Here is a 9,925-nt window from a genome sequence, read left to right as displayed (position 1 = left end):
GAGCACTATTGGTTTGAATGCAAAATACAATTTCACAGCTAGATGGGAGAAATTCCTACACATTGTCCCTTTAAGGCAAGCTGTCAATTGATAAGGCGCAAGAGTATCAGGGAGAGAGATGATGGGAGAGATTTAAAGAGGAAATGAGGGAGAGATAGTAATAGACAAACATAAAATACACAAAGATAAACAGAAAGAGAAAAAGGTAAACCTCCCCTGTGATATGTCAGTGATATGCCCTAAAGCCAGTGGAGGACGCATCAGTATCGCAGGCCATAACAAAACATGTCAGGATCATTATCAGGCTAAAGATATGATTAGAGCCACATCACGCCGTGGCCTGCACTCTTCTCTCATGAGGAATATATTCTTCTCTACTCTCCTTGTTTTCTCTTTCTTTTAAATGGCGATTACAATTTGGTCGTCTGGAGAAAGGCCAAGAAAATAAACTGTTTAGTGTCATAGCCATGCCTGAGCAAGCACGCCATGGCCCAGGCCCTGCCTAGGGACAGGTGCCAACACAACGCTCCATTTAACACCGCAGTCTCTGCGTACTTTACCTAAACTGCCATAGTGGAGATGTCATTCTGAGAAATCTTTGAAGGATGGGCATTTTGTAAACTAGTGTGGTCACAACATGGGTAATTAAATTAATTGTTCCCACTTAAATCCACTTACCCATTAATTGTCCTATTAGGAAAAAAACTGTATAAGCCACATTTGATGCGCTTGAACAAATTGTGAATGAGGAAGAACAAGGAATAAGATACAAACTAAACATACATTTACTCTATAGGGTTATATCTCCACAAGGCCTCTGTAGGTTTTAAGACTTTGCACTTTATTAAAAGCAAACATGGAGCTAAAAAAGCAGATGGAAGAGTGTTGAGACATGAAGCTGTTGCCTATTTTGATTTGAAGTGTATGAAGCCTCTCTGAGTCTTTGGATCCCCTGAGAAGGGTTACAATGAATGAAAGTAGCAGCTCTACCAGATTAATATTATTTTGCTTCAGTGTGGGGAGACTGTCTTTAAAGAGAAAATCCTGTATCCTAATATATATTTTTCTTGGTTCTTTGCTTTCTGTAGAGATACTGGTTACTTGAGGAAAAAATATCCAGAAAATAATGAGAAAGATACTCTGATCAATCATCTAATGTGTTGAGCAGTTATCCTAAATCATGATCTGTTCAAAAAAGAGAAATGGAGTCAAATTGCAAATTTATTGAAGACTGTGTTCCACAAATCACCCAAGGGTACAGAAAATCAATTTTTTCATACAGAACACCATTTTTTCATCCAATTGTTAGAACTGTAATGTGTTTCGTGCTACTGTTGACATATAATAGGCTGTATTTTTATTTTGAACTTTTGTTTATTCCTCAATCATATAGCATATCAAGTCTTTAACCAGAGTAGAAAACAAAATAGTGGCAGCATAGTGCTATGACGAGGAAAATGAATCCAAATGTAGTGGAACATGTTGCATTTTAATAAGCACACACTCATAAACAGTGGCAGTCTCAAGAAATTTTATGATTAAATTTCATCTGCTTAATCGCTGTAGCCACGGTACTCATAACTCAACTATATCAGGACAGCTGGGATGCTGTTCAGCTCTGTTTAGGCAAGCGGATGGAGGACTAAACACCATTTAGTAGAGAAGGATCCATTGTCCTATATCTTAGTATAAAAATGCATTGTGGTTCCCATGTATCATAGTTATAAGAAGAAACAGTTGCAAGAATATCTTGGATAAGGCAAATAGAGACAGAGAGACTTGCATTGCAGAGTAATGAAAGAGGGGACATGCAGGGGAGACCGTCCTTAGAGCAGAAGTAAAGAGGTGGAGCAGGAGGTGGAGAGATGCTTTAAGCTGATTTATATCAAACGGTAATAAACTGGGCATCTCCCCCCCTGCCTGTTTAATATGCGAATATGCAGAGCATCCCACTCCTGACAGCTCCCCATTAATAAAAGCATGGCTGGGAGCGCAGGTAGCCATAGCTCATCTATATGAAAATACATGATGATGGTTTTACACAGAGTCATCTTTTAGAATGGCGCTCATGTGCCAGCGCCGGGCTGATACTGAGAAGTACACAGTCATAACTCTCTAACTCTACATACATCTGTAGTTTATTTCTGGGATTCGGTCTAACTTGCAGTGCAGGTGAATGGAATCAAATCACAATGCAGCTCATGCCTGACAGAGGCGCGGGGGAAATGGAATTCTCTTAGAAGATTGTACATCAGTTTCACACTCAACAAATTGTCTGCCAAGATGGCGCCAGACCATATGGTACAATGCCATTTAACCCTACTAATTAATAAAACCATTTTCTTTATGCACTAATGATGGATGTCTTTGTTAGACACTTTTCACTCTCAATTGGCCAAAAGTTTGTACAGTTTGACCAATCAATTAAAAATGACATGGTGTGCTGAAGAATATGAGACATCGTTGAATTGGAAGGATCCCTTCTATTTATCCAGAACAGTCTCAACAATGAAAGAACAGTTGCTTCTAACGGGTCACCTTGTCACTTTACAAGTTGTTGTATTGAGATAAAGAATGACTCATAAAAATGTATAGACTGTCCTGGTGAGCATTGTTCTCCTCCCTTGGTAACTAGACCATAGATATCAGACAAAGATGCATTTGCACAAGTCCAATATTCTTATAGCATACATGTATATTACCTTCATCCGCTTCATCCCAGCAGACGGCCCCCATAAGGAGAGAACAAGGGAAAAAAGAGGGAAACACAAGTGGGCTGTGGACCCGGTATGTCCAGCCCCTGGAGGCCCTGGTAATACCCACTCTTAGTCCATGTATTTTACATGAACAATCCTCAGAGGGCACAAAGAATAGGAATCTTACACTATTTAAATACAGGATTTGGGACATCAAAGCCAGGCTGATATTGGAATAACAGAAATAATTAGGAATATGGAAGTAGCAGAAATAGCCACATTTCCATAAGATGATAATTAGTCCCAGGGCTAGCTGGGTCAGGAGAAAGCCTGTTTGTTGAGGCTTTGTATTAGCAGGAGGCCGGCAGCTGGCAATCCAGGTAATTACATGAGACTGAAATATTACAGCTGAAATACTGATTGAAAATCAGGTTTCTTTTCATTTCGTTTTAATGCTATTCCATGTATACAGAATTGAAAACATAAAAGTTGTTTCAATTTAAATAATGTGTTAAAGCTGAATGAGCAGCTGGTACAGCATAGGAACACAGACCTTAGTTAAATAGGTTAACACACTTTCATATATAGGTGGTTTTCAGTTAGCCAAGTGGAAAATATGATCAGTATGTTTAAAATACTTAGTGACTACAAAGGCTTGTAGAACACGTATGCTAAATGATTATGTGACCGTGTGAATCACTTGAAAGATGAAAAAAACTGAAACCTCATTTAGCCTAAATCTTGAATCGGATGAGACTGGACCGCAGGTCTGCTGCCGCACTGCTCTCTGTGTGTAGTCATTTGCTTTGTCTTGTTCTATTTCCACTTATGGGTAAACAAGGAGGGAGTAAAATCATTTTATTTTCTCCTGCTGAGAGGGATGTTAAGAGGGGCCAGAGAGTCTGTCTCCTTATCTAATAACCCTGCCACAAGCTTGCCAACACAGGAGAATCCTGGCAATGAGCAGGGAGGGAGTCACAGAGCCATTTAGAATCCAAGCTTGGCTCAGTCAGTGAAATCCACACTGCTACTGGAAGAGTGATGCTGGTAGCTACAAGTCTCCCTCCACTTCCTCAGAGGAAGCATATCTGATGCATCTGGCAGCATCTGGCAAGCATGAGTGTTTTTTGATATTCAATTGCTAAGCATAGTTACAGTTCTGTTCTGTGTTTTAATACAAAGACAGTACATGCCATGAAATCTGATTAATTTACACAGATTAAAATATCTCCCCCTGGGCACACTGTAGCTCAGGCATAAAAGCCCAAAAAATATCTTAATAAATAAATAAATAAAAATCTCTCTTCATGGATTTATTCCAAAATGGAAAATGGAGAATGCTGTTGAGAAAGTATTTTGCACAGATTACGTACCAAAAAGCTGAAAAGCTTACTGAAAAGCTAACAAGACAAAGTGCCTACCATGGTAGCCACTATAGTCATGCTAGTGACTTTGAGAGGCTGCACAGAAGTTAAACTAAATGCTTACTACAGTATGATGCTAACATGCTGACAATGCTAACATGCTGATGCTAACCAGGTATACTATTTACCATTAACACAAATTTATTCTAGCATATTAACATTTTCTAACTCACACTAAACACAAAGTAGAATTTCATCAAGTTTTTGGGACTAAACTAAAGCTTTAGACAATTTTTTACCCAAGAATGACACTAGTTGAAAGGTCAGAGATCACCGAAATAATGCTAATTAATACCGAAGGTAACATGAAAGTCTGCATTAAAATTTATGGTAACACATTCAAACGCTGTTGAAACATTTTACTCAAAACCACAAATGTCAACTTCATGGTGGAGCAAAAGGAAAAGCCAGGTGATCACTAAAGTCATTAGGATTCATTGTCTGGGAGCCATGAATGTCTGTGTAAAATTTTGTGCACGTTCATCAAGTAGAAGTGGGTTTGTAAAAAATGTTTTGTGTATAGGAAAAGTAAAGGGATCACCAAAGTGACAATCCATTCAATGGTTGTCAAGAGCTGTCACTAAACTCCAAAATTCGCAAAAAGTCAGTATATCTTCAGATCATGAATGTCCATACAAAATTTCATAGCAATGCATTACATAGTTGTTGAGATAATTCAGTCTGGACTGAAGTGGTGGTGATATTGCCATCCCTAAAGCCATGGATAAAAACTTTAAACAAACCCAGCCTGACTGCTTTCATAGAGCATCACTGATGATGGATGGGAAAAGGCAAAGTGATACTTCCTGATGCTCACCCAACCAGACCACTGTACTCCACCCCCATCAGTGCTCATCACCACAGTGACCTTGTGTGATCCACAAATGCTGTTACTTTGATGGGAAAAAACTGATGGACAGGTGATGTAAGAAGATGGAGGATGGAAAATGAAAGGAGTGAAATAAATGTGTAAAACACTGGGATTGGCTTAGTGATAGCTACTATGATTCACAGTATTACATGAATATTGGAAATTATGAATGTGAATGATTTCCAAAGAAGTAAAATACGTTTTTAAGTGTTTTTTATAAGGTATCATTGTATTGTTTTCCATCTGTCCTTTTCTTATCTTTACCTCAAATAAAGTGGTGTAAACTAAAGATAATTTGCATCCTTAACCTGATTTTGTAGAGAAGTCACCACAGCAGTTGACAGGATGAGTGTTGAATGAGATCTAGTTCATGTATCTGTAGTTCTCATGACAGCCCCAGCAGCCTGGGAGACAGTGTCCCCTGGTGTTTATAATGTCTCATCTATACTGGATCTCCAGCCTAAACACCAATAATTTGCTTCCCCAAACCAACCTCATAAACATATCATTTAAGAGTCATTTTTATCCCAGTGGCTGCCAGTCAATCTTTAACTAACAGTTTTATAAGAGCCCCTGTCATAATGTTCTACACTACTTCTGAATGGTGCCTGTGTCTTCAATCCAAACATCATGGAGCAATTAGATTTTTTGGTCAGTGTTAAGTTGGACCAGAAAAATTGGACCTTTTTATTGGCAAGAGAGAGCCCTTTCAGCACCAAAAACCATTGTGGCAGCAAGAAGGGGTAATAAACTTCCATCATAGGTGTAGGCGAAGACGTTGTTCACTCCCTTATCTCCAAACTGAATTCATTACACCAGCTCTTTTTTAAACTATGAGGAATCAGCGAGAAGCTAATGGTTCAAAGCTTTGGCAACTGACTCAAGACAAGCACAGTCACAGCTTGCAAATGAAAAATATCTGTGACCTGTATCCTCTGAATGGATTTTTTCCCCACGTCCCTCCATCTTGTCACAGCACACCTGTTGCCTAACAGAGGTCCGGGCCATAGATCCCCAGAAGCCCTCTGGGCATTCGGGCCCTTTGTGGATGGAGGAACAGGCCAAGCCCTGGACACTACAAACTGCTGACTAAACTCAATCTTTGTTGCAGGGTGGGTGCATGTGACATCACGTCATCCCCTGGGGCTGTGTGGGATCCAGGGCAGGCTCAAGCTCTTTGTGTGTCCAGAGCCAGAGCACCCTGTACACGCGTCCTGGATCATGCTGCCATCTCACCTCTATTGTCCACAGGTCTGGACGCACTACCCTGGCATTCACACTATGAGGTAGTGTGGTAGAAACATTCTCTGCTTGTCATGGTCGAGTGGTTTACTCAAAAGAGAAGGCCGTTTGGCCTGAGACACATGAGATCCAGGAGAAAACTACAGTAGAAATCATAACTGTCTATCAAACTGCTAAACACATGTACATGCTGCCCGGTGTCAAGATCACTTCTTTAATTTCTTTAAAAGCTGCAGAACTATTTTGGTGACTTAGGAAGACCGTTGCCGAAAACAAATACTCACTACCCAACATAAATATACCAAACCCTGTCTTTTGAGGTTTCTAGAGAAATGGTTAATCTGAAAACTGAGAGAATGAGGCCATGTAGTCTGATTTTGTGGTTACCTTGGAATTAAGCATCATTATTATTAGTATTATGTGTCCTAATCTCTGAGGACCAATTAACTGCCTTAGGCTCACTCCTGCCATCTTCTTCCACTCTGTCAGTCCTCTTTCTGTCATATTCTTTCTGTTTGATGTCAGTATTACTGCACTTTCCATTCCAAAAAAAATGAAAAGACATTAACCCTCATATTAGATCTTTGTGAATAACATTGAGTTCACTCAGTGACGTAGAACATGGAGACCACAGTCAGCGTGCACTATTAGTGGTGGGCAGGAATGTAATAAGTTGGACCATAATGTCTGGCACAGGTTCCCCCTGATGCAACCCTTCGCTCTCCAGGCGCAACAGCACCTAGATACATCTTCAGAGAAAAGAAAAACGGCCACATCCCTTGCAGTCAGACGTATTCGCAACACTCTCCTGACACCAATCTTTTCCACATGGATGGCCTATCGGTGTCCTATTTTCCTGAATCTGTTATTTCCATAATCCGGCGGGTGCCATTGCCTAGGGTTAATAGATGAGCCTGAGTGTGTGAGATGGCAGGGCTTTGTAGCCCCTAACGAACAGTGTGCGGTCTGATGAATGACATTTGGGCTGCAAACACGTCACTTCTTCCATTAGCAAAGCCTGTCCCAACTTCGCCGTATTGAACCATGGCTTTCAGCTATTAGCCTGATGCATGACACAGTCAATTCCAGTTACGCTTTAATAAGTGAATATTTATCTTAGCCTGCTCTCAAAGAAAAAAAAGGAACAGGAAAGAAAAAATGAGGACAGAAGTACCAGAGTTGTTCTTATCTCTCTTCATGTGTGCATGCATGTGTGTACATTTGTTTTGGTGTAGTTTACTTGTTCCTTTTTATATTTGCCAGTGAGTGCCTTTGGGTTGGAGTTTATTCATCACCAGCAGAAAACAGCTGGTGTGCTCACGCTAGGTTCAGAGTTCACATTGGAGTATCAGTGTTCAGTCCTACATAGTCCAACAGGAGATACTAACCTGCCATGTCACTCTTATAATGTTTCAGTAGGTAACTTTTTAAAAAATGTCTGAGAAAGGTCGTTGATTGTTGAGTCTTATTCTCCGGTCCCAAAATGTCTATCTTTCTGGGCTCTGAATGGTTGTTTTCATTCAGTCGTGGTTGTTTCCTGCAAATGCCATTAGGAGCATAAGGAGGAGCCAGAGGCAACAGATATTTTTCACAGGTTATTGATCTTATGTAGAACTGATATAGTTCAAGTTTGAGCAAATATGACAAAGTTATTTTTTTATAAAAATTACAAACTGCAGCTTTAAAGGGTCACTGCAACAATTTTACAAATTAAATTTACTTACGATAAGGAGTAGCATTAGGGAGTACTATTAGCCCATAAAAAACTGTTTATAATGTCTGACTCTAAAGTCTGAGAAATATATCCACAATGATGAAGTTTGGAGACTGGGTCAAAATTATGGTATTGGTTGCATCATGGGAAATGAAAGCTCCAGCGTTTGGAGGGCTTAAGCCATATTAGAAATCTGGATCTCTACCTCTCGTGCTTAGATTGTGATCATTGTTTGTTTTATGAGTCATTGTATTTGTTTTTATGTCGGTAAGTAACAAGAAATTGCAGCACAGAAATGCCAGACTAGGCTTGATGTAATTTAGAAATAGTGTTACCAATACATAGTTTGTTGACCAAACAAGTCGTTTTTTTTCTACTAGAAATGTCCGTCCAAAAAAAAAAAAAGACCTGCTAATATATCGTCTGCTTTTTTAAAATCCAAGGACCCTTCTACATCAGCACGTGCCTCAAAAATCGGGCACTGGTCGGGGGATAGCTGAATCAGTGGAATAGCCTTTTATGCAAAGGTACCTTTAGCACAGTTGCATTCCTATCTAGTCTGAAAGTTAAAAACAGCTCATTTGCAGTTTAAATGTGTTTTGTTGTAAGAACAATGAATGCAAATTTAGAATTATCAATAAATATATTAGGGAAAAAAAGTCTTTTTACCTGAACATGCATAAATGTCTTCTGCATATTATAAAAATCTATGTGCAAGCATGCGTGTGTGTGTGTTGAGAGAAAGAAAGAGAGGCGTTGATTTGTGTGACCAAGTAGAGTTGAATGCCACTCTGACAGGCTATTAGTCATAAGGCTTTAGCCACTCAACCCCTATCACTATAGTAATCCATACACTCAGATGGCTACTCTACACATTTCAATACATACACTACACAGACACATTAACACATATGCACATCATACTAAGTGGGAAATATCATTCCACATGACATGACATTAGACTTACAACAAGGTCAATCGAGGCTGACACGTAAAAATATAAGTGAATGTTTAAATTGATCAGCGAAGATATCAATCGCCCTAAGATAAGTAGTCAGACAGGTCACAATCATTTGTCCTTTCAACTGTCATGTCTTTAGCTTTAAGACACACCCTCAATTCACCTCCATTTCAAAAAGCCAAGGAGATACATTTAACAGATTTGTGATATTGCTGGTGCATATGAGCCATGTCAACATAATCAAGCAGGATTTTATTTTGACAAACATCCAAATATTCACAAGACACAGTGAATGCTATTTAAAGAGACATTATCACAGGGTGTTGTGGAACTCTCAGAGTTGCTTGGAAACTGAGAGCCAATCATTTTCTTCTTTGCCGAGCCACGGGGGACTAGTTTGGAGTTAATTGCAGTGAATCCAATTTTTTAATTAAAATGAACATCATGACGATCTTACTGGATTGGGATTTGTTATTGCTATTTCTTTTTCTCTCCCCGTCTCATTTTCTCTCCCCTGCAGGACAGCTTGAAAGAGTCCTGTTGTTTTATTTTAATTGGGGCAGTGATGTAATTGGCCTACTCCATGCTGGCCTGTTCAATTTAGATCCTGGCTTGTATGTGTGTGTGTGTATGTGTGTGTGTGTGTGTGTCTCTCTCTCTTTTGTGTGTGTATGTGCAGAGTTATAAAGTGTCAGATGGCTTGGAAACCAGGGACAGAGACAGACAATGTGCACTATATACAGCAATGAAACAAATAGGAAACAGAGCCCCTTTTGAACATCAGAGTAAAACATTTTTTGCATCACAAGTTCAAGTTACACAGCAGAATCTACCTTTCAAGATAAAGAGCACACTGAAATATTCATCTACACCTAGATTGGGCATTCTGATTGTTCCTTAGTCCTTAGTACATCTCCCTTGTAATGATAGCATTCTGTACTGTTCTTATAAAGGTCAACATGACAAAAAAGGATCATAAGGAACATAACTAAAACAAAATGACATAAAACAAACATA

Source organism: Morone saxatilis, unplaced genomic scaffold, assembly GCF_004916995.1.
Source record: "Morone saxatilis isolate NCDOM2014 unplaced genomic scaffold, NCSU_SB_2.0 Contig11, whole genome shotgun sequence".
In the NCBI taxonomy this organism is placed as follows: domain Eukaryota; kingdom Metazoa; phylum Chordata; class Actinopteri; family Moronidae; genus Morone; species Morone saxatilis.
This window is presented reverse-complemented; position numbering follows the sequence as displayed.